Below are 17,371 nucleotides of genomic sequence, written 5' to 3'. Positions count from 1 at the left end.
TTTACCTTTTAAAGTTCTCCAAGTTTCCTTTAAAAAATTTTATTTGTACTCCAATATATTCTATCATGTATTTTAAAAGAGTATTTAAGAATATAGAGGATACTAATGAGGTAATTGAGATAAAGACTATTATTCTAATGTTGGGAAAAAAAGAAAGTTAAGTGTACCCAGGCACATACATAAAAGGATTAGAAGGAAACATCTGTAATTATTAAGTTGTTATTTATTATTAGTGGTTTGGAAATTTTTTGAAGGTGACTTTTATTATTTTCGTTCAAATATTTTTCAGAGTTCATAATTTTTATTTATCCCCCAGAATTGTTAAATGAAGGAAAATATATATAATTTTAAAAGAAGAAAGTCAATATGCCTCCCTAGGTTAGCCAGATTCCTTTTCCTTGGTTCAAGCTAAAGCCTCTATGGCAAAGCTGAACTTCACCTTGGTTAAAGATCTGATCGTGTTGGATGAGATTCAATAAGTAATTGAAGTTATTCAAACTTGCCAAAGAACAATGCATGAAACATAAATCCTATAATTTAGATTAGATTTTAAAAATAAACAGATAAAAGAGATGCTGAGCAATGGACTAATCTTTTATTCCAAATAATATATTGGGTCTAATAAATACAGCATCAGGCAATCAAAATCAGGAAAAACACTGAAAAGGGAAAATAGTATAGTTTCTATATAACGTTTTAATAAATATCTGTAGAAAAGGGCAATAATTTCAGATGTTCATGTAAGGAAACAAGATCCAGGTTGAAAGAACATCAGTTACCCTGTATTGGTGGGGGTTTAATGCATAAGTTGGCTAATTTTCTTCTTTGTTGCTTTGTAAAGTTTGTTACTTGATGTAAATAACAAATCTGTCAAATACCACAAATGACAAACACTGTCCTCTTGGTTATCTTCTGTCTTTAGCATATGGTCATTTTATTTCAACAGATCACTTTCCACACAACTATCTTTAAACTTTCCCATAAAGTACACTTGAAAAAGGGGCCTGGAATCCCACAAGTTACTTTGATCCCGAATACATTTTGGGGGGGCAAACTGCATTAGTGAATAGGACTTAGCAACATTTATAAAGATCCAAATAACTGATGGTCATTGGAAACAAATGTGTTCCAAATGTCTGTGACATACAGCACGGGACCTCAGGTCCAACCTCTATAATAATTACTTGAATATTCTGTGTGTGGGTGTGCACTCACACCTTCTCTTTAGAGAAATATTGTATTTGCAGGACCACCTTTATTTTAGCTTCCCATTCTTGCAGCAGGTTGAAGAGCAGCAAAAGAAAATGAGAGTGGAATTGACATAAGGAGGGGAGGGTGGAAGAAATAAGCTTCTTAAGAACACGCTGAAATGCTCAAAACTCATATACTTTTTCCATGTTTGTGTAAATATAACTGAAACCAAATATAAAACTTTGTAGCCAAACTCTGTCACAATTAGCTATGTTAATCATGCTGAACTAGGCTCTTACCATAAAGACAATTACTTAGGGTACTTAAGAATTGAGATTGATGAGACACTAGATAAAGTCATTTATTATCTCTATTAATTAATTTGGTCAAATTAATATATATGTATAGATGAAATCCAAACTCTAGGAAGCATCTCAGATTGACATATCTAAATTGTTACTGGAAAAACACATGATTCCTCTTCTGAGAGAAAGACTGTAAAAAATGTTTTCTTTTAGGTCGAATAAATCAATGTTTATGCCACTGATGAGTAGAGCCACTAGGAAATCATCACCTGCTTTAGAGATTAGAATGCTGCATTTGAGAACAAAATGAAATGCATAAAAGTATTTACACATGAATTGCCACAAAATTTGGAAGTGATTCAGAAATGTTTTATGTATCACATTAATGTGTATATGACCCCAGTAAATATAAAGCCTATATTTATTGGTGCAAAATGTGTTCTGACGTCACAGAATATGTACACATAAGCAGTATTTGAAAAAATGACTAGTGATAGAAAAAATAATGACAAATACCCTTTCAATAGTGACTTCAAGTTCATAGATGGTATAGTATCATGAAAAGTTATGACACCTTGGTAAAGGTTTTTGTTAAGCTCACTGCTTTCTGGTGATTTTCATTGGACATTTTCATTTTCTAACTTTCCTGTTTTATTCAAAAGCTTGCACCAATTCAAATGACAACCCAAAGTGAGCATCACTCTTTTAGTGAGCCACAATGCAAGGAGAACTCCAGCATGTTTTTGAAAGAAAGAGTATTAAAATTGTGAAGAACTCAGAATCAAAATCAGGGTGTATTTTATAAAACAATTAACCAAGAATAAAATCAGACAAGAAAGTCACTGAAGACTTTAAGTTAATTATTAAATACTGAGTGAATCTAAGAAATACTGAAGCCAAATTTTATAAATCAAAAAGTGGTTCCTAATCACATTAGAATAATTATATATATATATATATATATATATATATATATATATATATATATATATAATATCAGAGAATTGAACAACCCAGGAGCCCTGTTTTAGTCAGCTTTTTCACTGCTGTGACTAAAGGGCCTGACCAGAACAACTGTAAAGCAGGAAAGGTTTATTTGGGGGCTCATGGTTTTAGAGGTCTTAGTTCATAGAAGGCTGTTTCCATTCCTCAGGGCTCAAGGAAAGTCAGAACATCATGGTAGAAGAGGGTGTCAGGGGAAAGCAACTCACATGGTCATCAGAAAACAGAATATATACAGTATATATACCCCAGAGCCATGTCCCCAATGAACCATTTCCTCTAGCCACACCCCACACCCACTGTCTCCAGTTCCCACTCAGTTAATCCCACCAGGAATTAATTCACTTGGGTCCTAGGTTAAGGCTATGAGCTAATCATTTCTCCTCCCAACCTTCTTGCATTGTCTCACATGTGAGCCTTTGGGGGACATCACATCTAAACCATAGTAGGTCCTTAGCCACTGAGTCACATCCCCATCCCTTTTTATATTTTATTTTGAGACAGGGTCTCACTAAGTTATTTAGGACCTCATTAAATTACTGAGTTTGGCTTTGTACCCATGATCCTCCTGTCTCATCCTCTTGAGTTGCTGATTACAGGTGTGTACCACCATGTTCGGCAAAAATGTAGATATCTCATGCAGGTTTTTGTATTTTTGCTAAGTGTTTGTGTGTGTGTGTGTGTGTGTGTGTGTGTGTGTGTGTGTGTGTGTGATGTTTACAATGATGGCTTTAAGTTTTACCTAAAATACTTCTATCTCATCTTTCATCATGTTGATAGAAGTATTCCACAGAGGGTGATCTGAACTTCTGATTCTGAAACACTTTGGTGCCAAGCTAAAAACATCAGTTCTCAGTATTTCCTCTTTATGATCTAACTCAAGTTTCTAGTATTTTCCTCACCCTGAAAGACACAAAAGACACTTAAACATATTCATCATTAATGGTGGGTTTTAGCAATTAAAATCACTACAGTATGATTGATACTAATGTGGTTATAAAAATCTTCCTGTCAATTGCCAAAAATTCCAAGTCTACCACTTAGACAATTTTTATTTCCCACCAATACAGACGAATTGTCCATGTCATGGAACTGAGAAACAGTAACATTCCCCCAGTGTTCCTTCTTTCCTAACTACTATGTCAGTGTGGGGGTCTCATTCCTAGGGGTGGGGGATCAGAGGAGAGTCTATGAGAAATCTTTCTCCAGTTTTTAGAGGGAATGCTTGCAATTTTTCTTCATTTAGAATGATGTTGGCCTTGGATTTAGCATGTATACCTTTTACAGTGTTGAGGTATGTTCCTACTGTCCCTAGTTTTTCTAGACGTTTGAGCATAAATTGATGCTAAATTTTGGCAAATACTTTTTTCTTTATATATTGAGATAATAATGTGATTCTTATATTTAAGTCTATTGATGTGATGAGTTAAATTTATTGATTTCTGTATATTGAACCAAACTTGCATCCCTGGAATGAACCCAGCTTGATCGTGGTGTACTAACTTTTAAATATATTTTTGTATGCAATTTGCTAGTAAAAAAAAAAAAAAAGAAAAGAAAATATATTTGTAATATATTAAAAGTGACTAATATTATGTATTATGTAATGTTCTACCAAGTTTAATAAGGCAATTAAAATATTTGCACTTGTTTTTATTTGTTTTAAAAATATAACCTATGTAAAGAGTGATGTGAAGTGAAAGTGGGAACACAGATTAGCACTGTTGTTTTGTTTTGTTCCATCAGTTTATAATTCTAACTCTCTGTCCTATTTGTGTATCAGATGGATCACAAATTACCAGTCCCCAGAACTTCCTAACAGATATACTTTCCTGACCTCCATTAGCAAGAGCAAACCGAAGGAAACACTCCAAACAAAGGATGTTTGTATGGACTCTCTGAGCAGATACCAACAAAACATTAATGCAAAAGAAATGTTTTTACTATAGTATCATAATTGTGGCAAAGGTCTTTCAAGATATATATAGGAAGCAATGAGATCAAGTAATAGAAGAAAAGAAAATTTTACAAAGAAAAGTATAGGAAGGAAAAGAAACTATGGGAATGCAGAGTAAAAGAAAGATAAAACCATAAACATTTTGACTACTGCATTTGTAGCATGAATGAAAATAGAGAAATAAAATTTATAAATGTTAAAAAAAGAATTTTAGCATCTATGTGCATCAGAGATATTGGTCTCAAGGTTTCTTTCCTTGATATGTCTGGTTTTATATTAGGGTGATACAAATTTTCTGAAAGGGCAAGTAGTAAATCCTAGAGCTCCCAAATGGCACTTTGTGGATTTATCTTGAGGCAAGTCTGGCATGTTGTGTTGCTGTTTCTGGAAAGATTATTGATAAGACAGATTTGGAAGCTACTTTTATTTCCTTTTCATTTTTCCAAGTAGGAAAATATTGCTCTCAACAAGGGCTCTTCTACTAATCCTTCCTAGTAAGCATTCTATTTCATATGCATATAAGAAATAGATATTTCCTATTTCATATATATATATATATATATATATATATATATATATATATATGTACAGATAAACTCAATTTGGGTGGAAAGTATACTTTGAAGAAAATCAGTTTATTTAATATTTAGCAAGGCAAGGTGATGCTGGTGTGTCACCAAGGGATTTGAATAAATAGGATTATGTGTCCTTTTGAAAACAGCAGAGCACTGAACTAGAAATACTTCCTGGAAGCTGCACTCCTCCATTTTAAGAAAATCCAATTTTTCTGGCTAATTGTAAATTAGGAGCTTATAGCCCAATTTCCCTCCTTCTATTCAACGTGGAATGGTCATACAGCTATAAGGAATCTACTTACCATAAAATTTTACTTACCATAAAATCTTCTCCTATAAATCCCCAAGGATCTACAAGAGCATTATGTTTCATCCTCTTTCCTCCCAAAGTCTTTCCTTCAAATTCTCCTGGGACTAGGAGAGCCCTGAGCAATCATCCAGCCCCCACACTGTAGAACTCTTCATCCTAGACTCTTGAATTTCAGAACACAGAGGAACTTTAGGGAGAACAGAAATCAAACACCTACATTTGGCAGCTGGAAAAGTGAAATAGGTAGATGAAAACGTTTATCCACATCACACAGTGATCAAGAGCCAGAGTTCCACCCCGTGAGAGAGTACCCTCAACTTCATGTCACTAGCCTCCATTTCTATCAATGTCGTTGACTAAATGCCCTGACCACTAGAAACTGTACACAGAAATAAGCCAAGTTCTCCATGATCAAGTTTGGCTTCATTTCTTCTGAGTTCCCAAGCAGAGATAGCAAAGAGCTGGTTGTCTTCTTCAAAGGAACAGAAGATTTTTTAATCATAGCTTTTATCATAGAATTTCAGAGAAGAGAGATCAAGAGGCCATTTTATCTACCCCTTACAACTGTACATTACCAAACAGAGAATAAGACATCTCTTCCTTGACTAAAGATTTCCAATAAAGACAAGAAATGCCCTAGTAAGTTAGGGCACCTGAGTGTTCAGGCTCATTTACTGATAAGCATGAGCAACATGAAATCGCCCTATAAATCTAAGTAATGCTGTATAGAATCATGGATGTGTGAGGATGGTATCAATTGTCTTACACAAATTCTAGATGATAAAGACCTACTAAATTTACTTTTGTGCTTTTACTAAAAATATCTTTGAAATACCCAGAGCTTTCTAAGATTTTGTAAGACAATCTTTCCCTTTTCCGCATAGCCTCTTATCTATTAGTAATGAAAGCTGACAATCACAGTATTTAAGGAAAAGATAAAAAAATGAAAAGAGGGACAAGGAAGGCATCTTGATAAGGATCTGTAGAGCAAAGGAGGGCTTTGGGCATTAAAGTCTACAGTAAAGTGAAATGTATACCATGGCTTTTCACTGGGTTCACTTATTTTTCCCTTGATGAATTTAAATACTTATTGTTTATTTTTTTCACATGTCCCTAAATTTGATGCTGGCTTGAACTTGCCAACTTTCTCTCTCAGTCTCTTATGTCTTTTGGTATTACAGTTGTGCACGGCCATGTCCCGCCCACTCTCTTTATCATCATAGCAAAGTGAAAGGAAAACTTCCATGTGTTACCCTGGAGTTATCACTCAGCTACCAACTACACTATCCTCATTCACCCTTTTAATTCTGTGTGTGCTTCTCTCAGATAAAGCCTTTGTTATTAGCTACTGACACAATGGTGCCATTTGATTTTCATTTGTGACTTACTGCTCCTGAACTGAGCCACAGTTAACAAAATTAAAGCCATGAAATTTTTTTCTCTACTTAAGACATTTGTGACTTCCATAAAGGACACTGGAATGTATAAGATGTAGGTTTCATGAATAATCCACATCAATAGAACTGCATGAAATCATTTGGAAACTTAAATTTAGATTTAACTGGCATTTTAGAGTTGATCCTCAGTGAATAGGAAACATTAAAAATAAACTCAAAACACCAAGCAATTTGGCATTATTCACTGTAGCATGACAATTCCCTTAATTTGAAAACAAACATTTTGCAATCAATAATTGTTCCTTTAAATTCAAGCATCAAAAAGAAAGTAGTCTCTTGATTGTTTAAGAAGGAAATGCACTTGCCCCCTGGTTAGCAGATTAGCAGTGTAAACAGCCCAGGGAGCTTTCCCAGTGGCTGTCCTTTCAAGAGGCCCAGCTTCCACTTTCCTATTCCCTCCAGGAAACAGGGGCCAATATCTCTGCCCATTAACAGCAGTTTTCCATATTGAGAAAGACATTATTGACCACAGTGGGATAGCTCAGGTCTTTTCCCTCACTTTCCCCACAGGAGTGAATTCAGTAGAATCTTTCAGTCAAGTCACTGACCATCTTACTCCTTAGATATTCTCAGCAGTACTCTTAGCAATCTGGAAACCTCTCCCTTAAAATTTCCTCTCTCTCTTTCCTCTTTCATACATAGTCAATGTTGAAATTCAACAATAGCTTTGAAGTGGAAGAAGTAAGAAATAGGTAGAAAGGAAACATAAAGGAAGGACTAGGGGATGTTAGAGGGATGAGGCTTTCCAGGAAACTGAGGCAGCATACAGATACTCCCCACCACCACTCTTCAAACCCTGATTCTTGAGATCAAGTCAGACTTTAGACATGTTGCTCAGAGTCAACAGGCAGGGTTTATTGAAGGGATAGTAAAAGGGAGAGAGTTGGGTCCTCTCTGGAAAGAGAGGGACAGCATGCCTCTCTCCTACACTCCAGATTATTGGGGATCCCATTAAAACTCACCTCTGTTTATGCCTCTGAATTTTTTTTCTATCACATAAGCCAAGGATCCCACTGGTCCTCAGTGGAGTTTTACCTTCTCCCCAGGGAACTCCTCTAGACCCTTCTTCAGAAACACCTCTTCTCCCATGACAGCTTCAGACTAGTAAAAGAATAATCACTGTGCAGGATTCAAAAAGTACAGGACCTATTCACAGAAAGCATTCACACATCCAAAACAAATGTGTCACTAATAATGAATAATGATAGCCATGTCTCTGAAGGAAGAACATGAAAATACAGCATGGAAGTAAAAGTAAACCCCAGCCACACATGTCCTCAAGGAAATAAGCAAAAATCTTTGGTTGTTTTTGAATATTAGACGCAATTATTTTACTTGTTTTAAAATGTCACTTTATTATTATTTGAAAACATATATATATATATTGCACCATATGCTCAAGTTTATTGTACAGCCACAAGTTACACAGGGGAAACTAAGCAGAACACTGTATCAGCTTTCACTAACTCACACCAATTTAGCCAATGATCGATTTGAGAAGAAAACTCATTCTATGTCCCAACTAATGTGGGTGGTAATAAGAGAAGCTAAATAAAGATAATTACTTCCTGTGTTATGTAGGTAGCAAATTATTTTGATATATACAGCTTCTAAGTTACCTTAAGATATTTCCAAGTGTTTCAAAGCTGGTGAGGAAGAGTTTGTATTCATCCTGAAATAAATCATAGAATGGAGTGTTTAACTTCTTTGTACATCCACAGCAGAGACATTCTTTCACACTAACAGAAATACTATTAATCTTTGCTCTTTAGGCTTACTAAATTAATGATTGAAAAGTCAAGGCTCTTCGTCAGAGATTAAAATGCACACACACAGACAGCAGTGACAAAGATGAAGCACTTTATTGCAAGCTGCTGCCAGCTTATATAGGGAAATGAAAGTCAGTTATCCTAAAACAGGAACCCCCTGGGACCAATCATAGTAATTGTTAGGTCATCATCTGAGGTGCATGGGATTCATGGGGGTCATGAGCTGTTCACAAGCCCAGTTGGGTGAGCCAACTGAAAAAATTTTAAAACAACCTGTTATTCGCTCATTGGCAGTTTGCCTGCCGCCATGTTACATTCATGGACCCATTATTAGAAAAAAACAGGGAATCCTCAGGGAAACTCCCAACAATGATTAATTTGATATTAGCTAGGTTTGGTTACATTGTTGTACTGCACTTGATAATAATGACAATGAAGATCAAAGTTTCAATACCTTTTTCAAGAAGTTCATTGAGATAAGAGTTCATAAAAGGAAAAAAATTAAGTGAAAGCAAATACTAACACCAGCTGAAGAGTGAATTTCTATTCAAATTGTATTTTTATGAATGACAGCTCTTAGATAGAAAAACAGATGAGGGAAAAGTTGCTATAGACCAACTTAGTGACTGCTTGGTGGTACGAAACACTTGGCCCTAGGGTAAAAATAATTTTTTTCTTAAAAGAATTTAAAATTATTGGTAATAAAATACTTATTGCATATGATTGAGATCTTTCAAGCCAATAATAAATTCTACCCCCCAAACACATTAATTTTAGAACTCACTAAAGCTAAATATAATGTTTTGTCCATGTTCTAACTTGCATCTAAATGTGCTTCTACTTTGCAAATATATTCTCCAGTTCTGGTCATCACTTGTGCTTATATAACACAAGATATGGCAAGATAAATTTCCATTATTTTTTAAATACAGAAAAATAGACAATTATTTTAAGGAAATATTTATCATTGCTTAATGAGAACAGCAGTTAAAAAAACTATTGACGTCTCTATTTCTAGAGTACAACATGATGTAATTGAACAAAATAGGGATAATTAAAAGTCATCCCTAGGTCTTGAGAAACTGTGAATAAATTACACATTCTACCAGAAGATTCACCACCCTGCAGGCATAGAAACTACAACTTGCTCTCTATGCTGCTTTTATTAAAAAATTAATTTCTGTTAAAACAAACAAACAAACAAACAAAAAACTCAAGAAAGCTTTAAAAGGTTTTCAATAAATTGAATACCTTATGAAAATACCTTTTTGCCATAATTCTGATAACTGAGACTGGTTTTACACATTATCTTGTTTAAACTGAGGTACCACCCATGGGAGTAGCATCATGCTACTGCTAAAAGTAATCTTGGGAGCTACCTGAAGAGTATTGATCCCATGAATTTCTCATGGGATGGAAATGGGGATTCAGGATCCTGTCTGTAATGAAAATGATCTTGACCCCTTATTGCAACAATTTTAGAAATATAAGAAAAAAACATATTGGAGGAAAATAAATTCATAACTAAAGACTCCACTCTAAGAACATACTATTAATAAGGTAATAGTCTTTCAACTAAAATGCTTTCTTTAAGTTAACTATAAATAATATCCAGATGAAATCAATGGGCTAGAAGTGCTTTGGAAATGATTTCCAACTTCATATGACTTTAACTATCATGATATTGAGCTGAAATTAAACTATTACACACACTAAAAGATATTTGTTAATACATAATTCATTTTTATATAGGTTGGCTTAAAGGATTTCTTGTAGAACTTAAAAAATTAAAGTAATAAATATATATTACTTTATACTTTAATAAATATATGTGGATTAAATATAAGGAAAAATTAATCACATGTACCCAATTTTCATGTTAAAATATTGTACCATTATCATTACAGGAAAATTTTCTCCCCAGAGCTGGGGACTGAACTCAAGGCCTCATGCATGCTAAGCACATGCTCAACCACTCAGCTAAACCTAAACACCCAGTTTCCAGGAAAGAATTCTGGTGGTATCATAAATTTTTTTGAAAAGTTCAACTATGTAATAGATATTCAAATCCAAATTCAGGTAATTGCAAAGCTTTCAGTGGCTTTAAAAGTAAATTGTAGTGTAGTGTGTATTAAATAAATACCTGTATAAAAAATGTGGATGCTAAGGTCCAAATTTAGATTTCTTTAAAAAAACAATGAACAGTAAAACCTCAAATACTAAATCAGAAATGGTAATTGTAATAGATACTATTTTATATAAAGTAGGAACTGAGGCCCTACCTATCTTACGTACAATGAATAAAAACCATCATGTGAAATTTCATTATTTAAATATCCAAAACAGGGCAATGTATGTGTATTAACGTGTCTGAATTTATTTATAAAGAGAAGACCGACAAATATTGCTCTCAATTTTGTGGTTAGACGGAAGTCACTGGGTACATTCAGCAGAAGTCTTAGAATTTTATTCCTCATGAAGGGAATTTAAATCTGTAATCAAGTTTGTAATCCTAACAATCCAGGATGTAGTATAACTTAAAAATCACAGATATGTTTCTGAGTTTCACTCACCATTTTCATGCAGTTGAAGCTGTTCTCTTTCTTGTTCTTGAGGTGGTTGAACGTTTTAAAAAGTCCATCCTGTACATTACAAAACCCAAAATAGCCAGCAACACAATCCTGCCAGAACTGCTAAAATGATTACCCACACAGTCATAGGCATGGGGCTGAATGCTTCAGGTGACATTAGTGGTAACTAATGTGGAATTGAAGATATCCTCAATTGCAAGGATTTTGTAAGGAAATTCTATGACATTAAATGAAGCAGATGACTTCAGAGAATATGAATGATTCTGGTATTTCTTATTTACAAAAGTGTCTCAGTCCATAGTAAAGACAGGATTGAACTCGTGCCTCTGTCTAGTTGCCTAACTTAAGACAATCCTCAGGCACTGGGCAATTCCACAATCCAAAGTGTGAACATCTCTTTCACTGAAGGCAAGATCTTGCTTTGTGATGAGATGGTTCTGGTCACCTTGCCCAGCAAATGTATCATTCTTCTTAGTTGTTTGTAAAGATGAGATCTTGATTCTTAAAGGGTTGATCTCCATATCTGAAGTACAATTCACTGGCCCATCAATGTCATAATGAAGAATGTACAACAAAGTGTTGTTGTTATGTTTATAAGGCCACTGAAGATTTAGCATGGCTTTGCTGAATGAACTTGAACCATTGTTCTCAACTCCTAAATGTGCTGAACAACTGGTCTAACATCTTGTCTTCAGTCTTGGATTTCTCCATGTGCTCCCAATTTGGAATAGGAAGAAAGACATGATCAGGACTTGAGACTCCTCTTATCTCAACAGCAGCTATAACAGCAAGGTCAACTCTGTAAGATACAACTGGGCTTACTTTATCAAAAAGATTAGAACTTTGAATTTGTAAATAAAATTTCACAATCTCTGTGATTGCTGGTGAGCACTTAATCAAAGACCAGCTAAGAGTTGAGTTCCAGCCTTCATTGGGTTTCCTAGGTCACATAGCACTTGGCGGGTTTGGCTTTCTGTCTAAAATGCACAAGAATGTCCTGCTAATGCGTCACTGTTCCAGACAACCCTGATGAAATCAGCCTGTGGTGGCATGGAAATGCTGAGCTCAGCTTCATAGCCACCTTCTCCTTGATTCTGAGTTTAACAATCAATGTGAGAGGGTTGTCATCTCCAATATAGATCTTCTTTTGATCACTATGTACAGAAACTTCCAGTTTGGGTTTACAGACATTGGCTTCACCACAGTCAAGTACAAAATGAGCCTGTCCACTGATGTTGGCAGGAGTGAACTGGTTAAGGATGGGTCACAAGTCTTTGGCATCAGCAGCTGTTCTATAATCCAATTGATGCGTCATAAAAATAGTAATCGGGGTAAGTTTGTCTCTAAATTCAGATTCATCTGCAGATATGCTATCAGCTCTTTCACACTGCATCTGCACCCTCTAGAAATTGTCATGTTCTTGGAGTGACCTGGGAACCTGCTATGGAGAAACAGTGCTTGCTGAATTGATCCTTTTTGCTTGAGTATATACAAAAGAAGCTTCATCTGGAAGTTAAGTTTCCTTGGAAATGCTCCTTTGCCATCTGCCTTTAAGCAAAACCTGACATTAAAAAAGGAAACTTTGAGAGTTGTCCCAGGCAATGAGCAGGTTTTATTGTCCTGATTTTAAATGCTAGGGTATACTTGAAGGCCAGCATTTATGGTGATAACAGGTCTGGTCCTGAATAAGACAGCTCTACACAAAAAGCTCTTACAATGAAGTCTGGATATGCATTCTTGTCTCTGTCTGTGGCTATTCATGGAATAGCCAAAGCTTGGCGGCATCCTCTGTGCAGCCCACTGCCCTTCAAGGATGAGATGGCACCGTGTTCAAGCCTGTTGATTTTCTATTGAAGATATAAACAATTCCTTTTTTATCTTCATACCCATTTGGAGCAGTGATTGCAATATCATTGACACCATCCTGGTCCAGATCTCCCAAAGGAGCTATGGCATTACCAAACTGTGCCAAGACCTCAAACCCATTCAGCTTTGTAGTATGGAATTCTCCTGAAGCTTTCTGAAGAGACACAGAGATCTACCCCACCATTTGGAGTTTGCCTAAAAAAACATCTGCATAATCATCCCCATTAACGCCAGTGGCAGCTACAGAAAATCCGAAATATGCAGCCATCTGCTCACCAGTAAAATTGTGCAAGGAAGACATGTTTTTCCCATCATAAAAAAAAACCACTCCCAGAGTCCTTGCTGCTTTTGGAACTCCTGAAACAAAGACATTTATGCCATTACAATTGAAATATCTGACAGCCACTGAATAACCCAACTAACTGTTATCAAAAATTTCTTGTGGATTCTGAGTGGCTAACTGATTATTATACTTGATGCTATGAACATTGGGGTCATATTTAGATAAGATTTCTGCCACTTGATCCCAAATGAGCTGACATTGTTAATAAAAACTACCAGGGCCACCAAGAAGTACTCTGTCAGCTTTAGTAAAATCAATGCTGAATCCTCCTTGAAAAAAAAATCCCTGTCCATCAGCATCAATATTTTTTGACTTGCATGGAGCATACTCAACAGTCTTAGGTCCATCTTGAAGAAAGAAAATTACAACAGGCTCTCTCTCCTGTTTCAGCTCAGTCCTCCAGTGGTACAAGGGAGCACAGGCCAAAAATTTATCCTGTTTTGACCTCACAGATGCTCCAAACCACTGGCGGGATTTAAACTCTTATGGATCATCCTTGGCATAATCTCTATTGCCTGTTGCATCAAATTCAGTTGGTTGGCACTGGTGGCTAGAAGACCAGTCACATTTGAGGACTTGCCTTCCTTCTACAACCCCGAGCTGGGTAGTGTTTGCTTAGGGAGTTTCCACCAGAAAAAACATCCTGGAAGAAGGTGCTGGGCATGAAGAAATCCACAGCTTAAGCCAAGTAACTTCCTTCTGAGCCAAGAGTACTCTGCAGAACTGTTCACATCTAAGTTGAAGGTGCTGCAGAGGCAGCAGTAGTCCAGAAACAGAAGCAGGAGGAGGCAGGGGCCAATGCGCACCGCCGCTGCACCTGAGAATCAATGGCCAAGTGCGCCCAGGATGCCAAGCCTGGAGCGGCTGCCCCTCCCGGGACACATGGTGCCAGGGGCCCGCCGCTTGTGCGAGCCCTAACTTGTGGGCTCTCTTCCCAGGTAGCCTGGGACAGCTCTGGGAGAGGCAGGAGGGCTGTTTCCTAGAGGCTGCCCTGGAAGGGAGGCGCAGGGTGCATGAGGTGGGGACAGTAGCGCGGGTGCCCCTCGCCTCCTCTGAGCTCCGTTCAATGCAACATCACGGGCTGGGGACTCTAAAATATATTTTAAAATATAACTTTTCATAAGTTTAACATGATCCTAGATTTGCAGATTCACTGGCATTTAATAGGGAATATTAACCTTAGACTATGAAGATAAAGTAAATTCATGAATTTTAACCTGCTTCTCTACAGCTTTCTCACTTGTCATTCATTAGTGGATGAAAGCCTTCTCTGAACACATTCTGACAACAAATCTTTTTTTTTTTTTTTGACTGGTCATGTGTCTTTTAGAGTCAAACCTTGCACAACTTTTATTCATTCTCACTTACAAACACTAATATCCCATCCATACTTTCTCTGTAATTCATTGGTTTTACTATGGCTTCAAGAATTGTTACATCTTTTCTTTTCCTTTTCTTTTTTGGCAGTCTATATGGTGATCTGAAAAGAACATGTTAAGACATGATTTTATGCAATAGCTATCAAATATGTAAACTTCAGTATTCCAAGAGCTTGTGCACAACAAGGAAAGAAATTCAAGAAATATTTAATGAAATTAATGTATCGGCATTTCCCTCCTGGTCTTCTGTGTCCTGTGCTCATTAAAATGGAGAATATGGACTGTAGGGGCCATTGGTCTGCTTTAGGGTGATGTTTCTTGCATTTTCATAATCTAAAAGTAGAACTAAAGCATCTCAGCAACTTCAAGCTGGCACAAGTACATTGCTTTCAACCCGAAATGCATAATTAACCAGAAAGCTAGTTGTTGACAGCTAAACTGACTGTTCAAAAAAGGCCTCATTGCAGTTCTAATGAATGCTGAAAAGTAGGGTGTCACAGTGATTTTTTTTTTTTTAACAGAGAAGCTATATCCACGAAATTGACAAAGGCTCATTTTTCAAAGCTGATGAAAGCTTAAGGGAAATAACAATTATGTCTGTTGTCAAGTACTTGTATCCAAGAGGGTATTTATGATCCCATGGAAATTCTATAATTTACTAAACCACTAAGCAGGTCCATGCTATTCGCCCTCCCCAATCCCACAGAAAGCATCTTATCTCAACAGAGAATTGGAGTCAATGATGTAAATTAAGTAGTTCTCATAAGGAAGACAGGAGAAAAATGCTATAAAAGCATGCTTCCCAATTTCCAACAGAAATACCCAATAATTGGATAGGATACCAAATTTCACAGCACAAATGAATCTCCTGGTTACAGAATGAGAAATTTACCCAAGCAGGATTAGTGGCTTATAGTTAAGATGGGCTATTATGTCTACTCTTGCTAACAGCAATTTCACAAGAAAAATTAAAATAAATATGGGAAACATTATGAATCAAAGCCAAGGAATGCCTTAAATATAGATTTCTTCAGGAATGTGCATGAATATTACCACATCTTTAAATGGTAATTTTAAGAGATTGTCTTCAAAATACATGGATGACTCATGATGTAATAATTGCCCTCTTTCCAGCACCTTCTACAAATTAGAATTCTTGGGAGATCCCATGTACTAATCTGCCTCCCAATTACAAGTAGCTTTTTTTTTTTTTTTTTTTTCTGGTACTGGGAATTGAACCCTAGGGGCACTTAACTACTGAACCACATCCCCAGCCCTTTTAAAAATATTTTATTTAGAGACAGGGTATCACAATTTGCTTAGGGTCTCACTAAGTTGCTGAGGCAGGCTTTGAACTCTTGATCCTTCTTTCTCAGCCTCCAGAGCCACTGGTATTACAGGCGTGCACAACTGTGCCTGCCTCAAGAAGAAGGAAGTTCACCTTTTCACATTTGTAGTGCAGTGCTTACTCTGTCAAGTCTATGGTTGATCTGGACATGTTTCTTTTTTAGAAAAGTTAGAACAAGAAGAATGAGGTTATTCTTCAAATGACTTTGATGAAATGCAGTCTTTATACTTGAGCTAATAACTCTTTTATTTCTTCATTGTCTTCCTTCCCTCCTTTTCTCCTTTCTTCCTTCTTTCCTCCCATCCTTTCTCCCTCCCTCTCTTCCTTCTTTCCTTCCTTCCTTTTTTCCTTCTGTGGTTAATCCATGAAAAACTCCAGCTATGTCATTCTAATTGTACTAACAACTTGAAATCCAGTTTAAATTTCCATAAATTTGCCTTATTCCTTGAAAATAATTAGCATGAGTTTTATTTATTTATTTAAAAATTTTAATCTTTATTTAACTTATTTATTTATATGTGGTGCTGAGGATCAAACCCAGGGCCTCAGTCATGCTAGATGAGTGCTCTACCACTGAGCCACAACCTCAGCCCACAGCATGAGTTTTAAAAATCTGTTTGTCAGATCTTTATAGACTTAATAAACTTATAAAGATCATTTTATATAATGTGCATACATAGCATTACTGTATGCTATTCATATATCCATTCTCTTTCTGTAACACCAAGTTTCTAGATGTTTCCCACTCATGAAAAAAAGCAGTTTATACTGAATTCATCTATTGTCAGTCCCTTTACAAAGTATGCACAAACACAAATATATACATGCACACACACAGAAGTTCTAGTTTTTAAATTTCATATTCCTTAAAAACTCATACATGTAAGACAAAGATTATGCTAAATATAATCTTTCTCTAGAGCATTTCCCCTTTGACAGGCAATGGAAAAGTAACAGAAAATATCACTGTTCTTGGAGCTGTGGGCTTCCTTAGACTTTCTAATTCTTCATGAATGCACAGCTATTTTTCTAAGGTGGTAGAATGTCCCCTGTGCAAACTTAACAGATAAGTGGATACAGAAATAGAGCTATAAATGTCTTACAGCTTTTCAGTAATGGCAGCTGAGAGCTAGAAAGGATGACAACACATGGTCTGCAGTGAGGGCTTAGTGCAGATGCTAGTAAGCTGGGGGCTAGCAGAGTGGAATCTCTCTCCAGTCTGACTGATAAAATCAGCATGGTGAAGCTACAGGAAAGCCATAGCCCTCTGCTATCCTG

The 17,371-nt window shown here is 36.2% G+C and overlaps 1 pseudogene; it reads right to left on the bottom strand.

The window, feature by feature from the left end:
• Positions 1 to 2,458: 2,458 nt before the first annotated feature.
• The window catches only part of LOC144370417 (sodium/calcium exchanger 1-like), a 141,638-nt pseudogene continuing 126,725 nt past the window's right edge, over positions 2,459 to 17,371 (bottom strand).

Source organism: Ictidomys tridecemlineatus, chromosome 14 (assembly GCF_052094955.1).
Source record: "Ictidomys tridecemlineatus isolate mIctTri1 chromosome 14, mIctTri1.hap1, whole genome shotgun sequence".
NCBI lineage: Eukaryota > Metazoa > Chordata > Mammalia > Rodentia > Sciuridae > Ictidomys > Ictidomys tridecemlineatus.
This window is presented reverse-complemented; position numbering and strand designations above follow the sequence as displayed.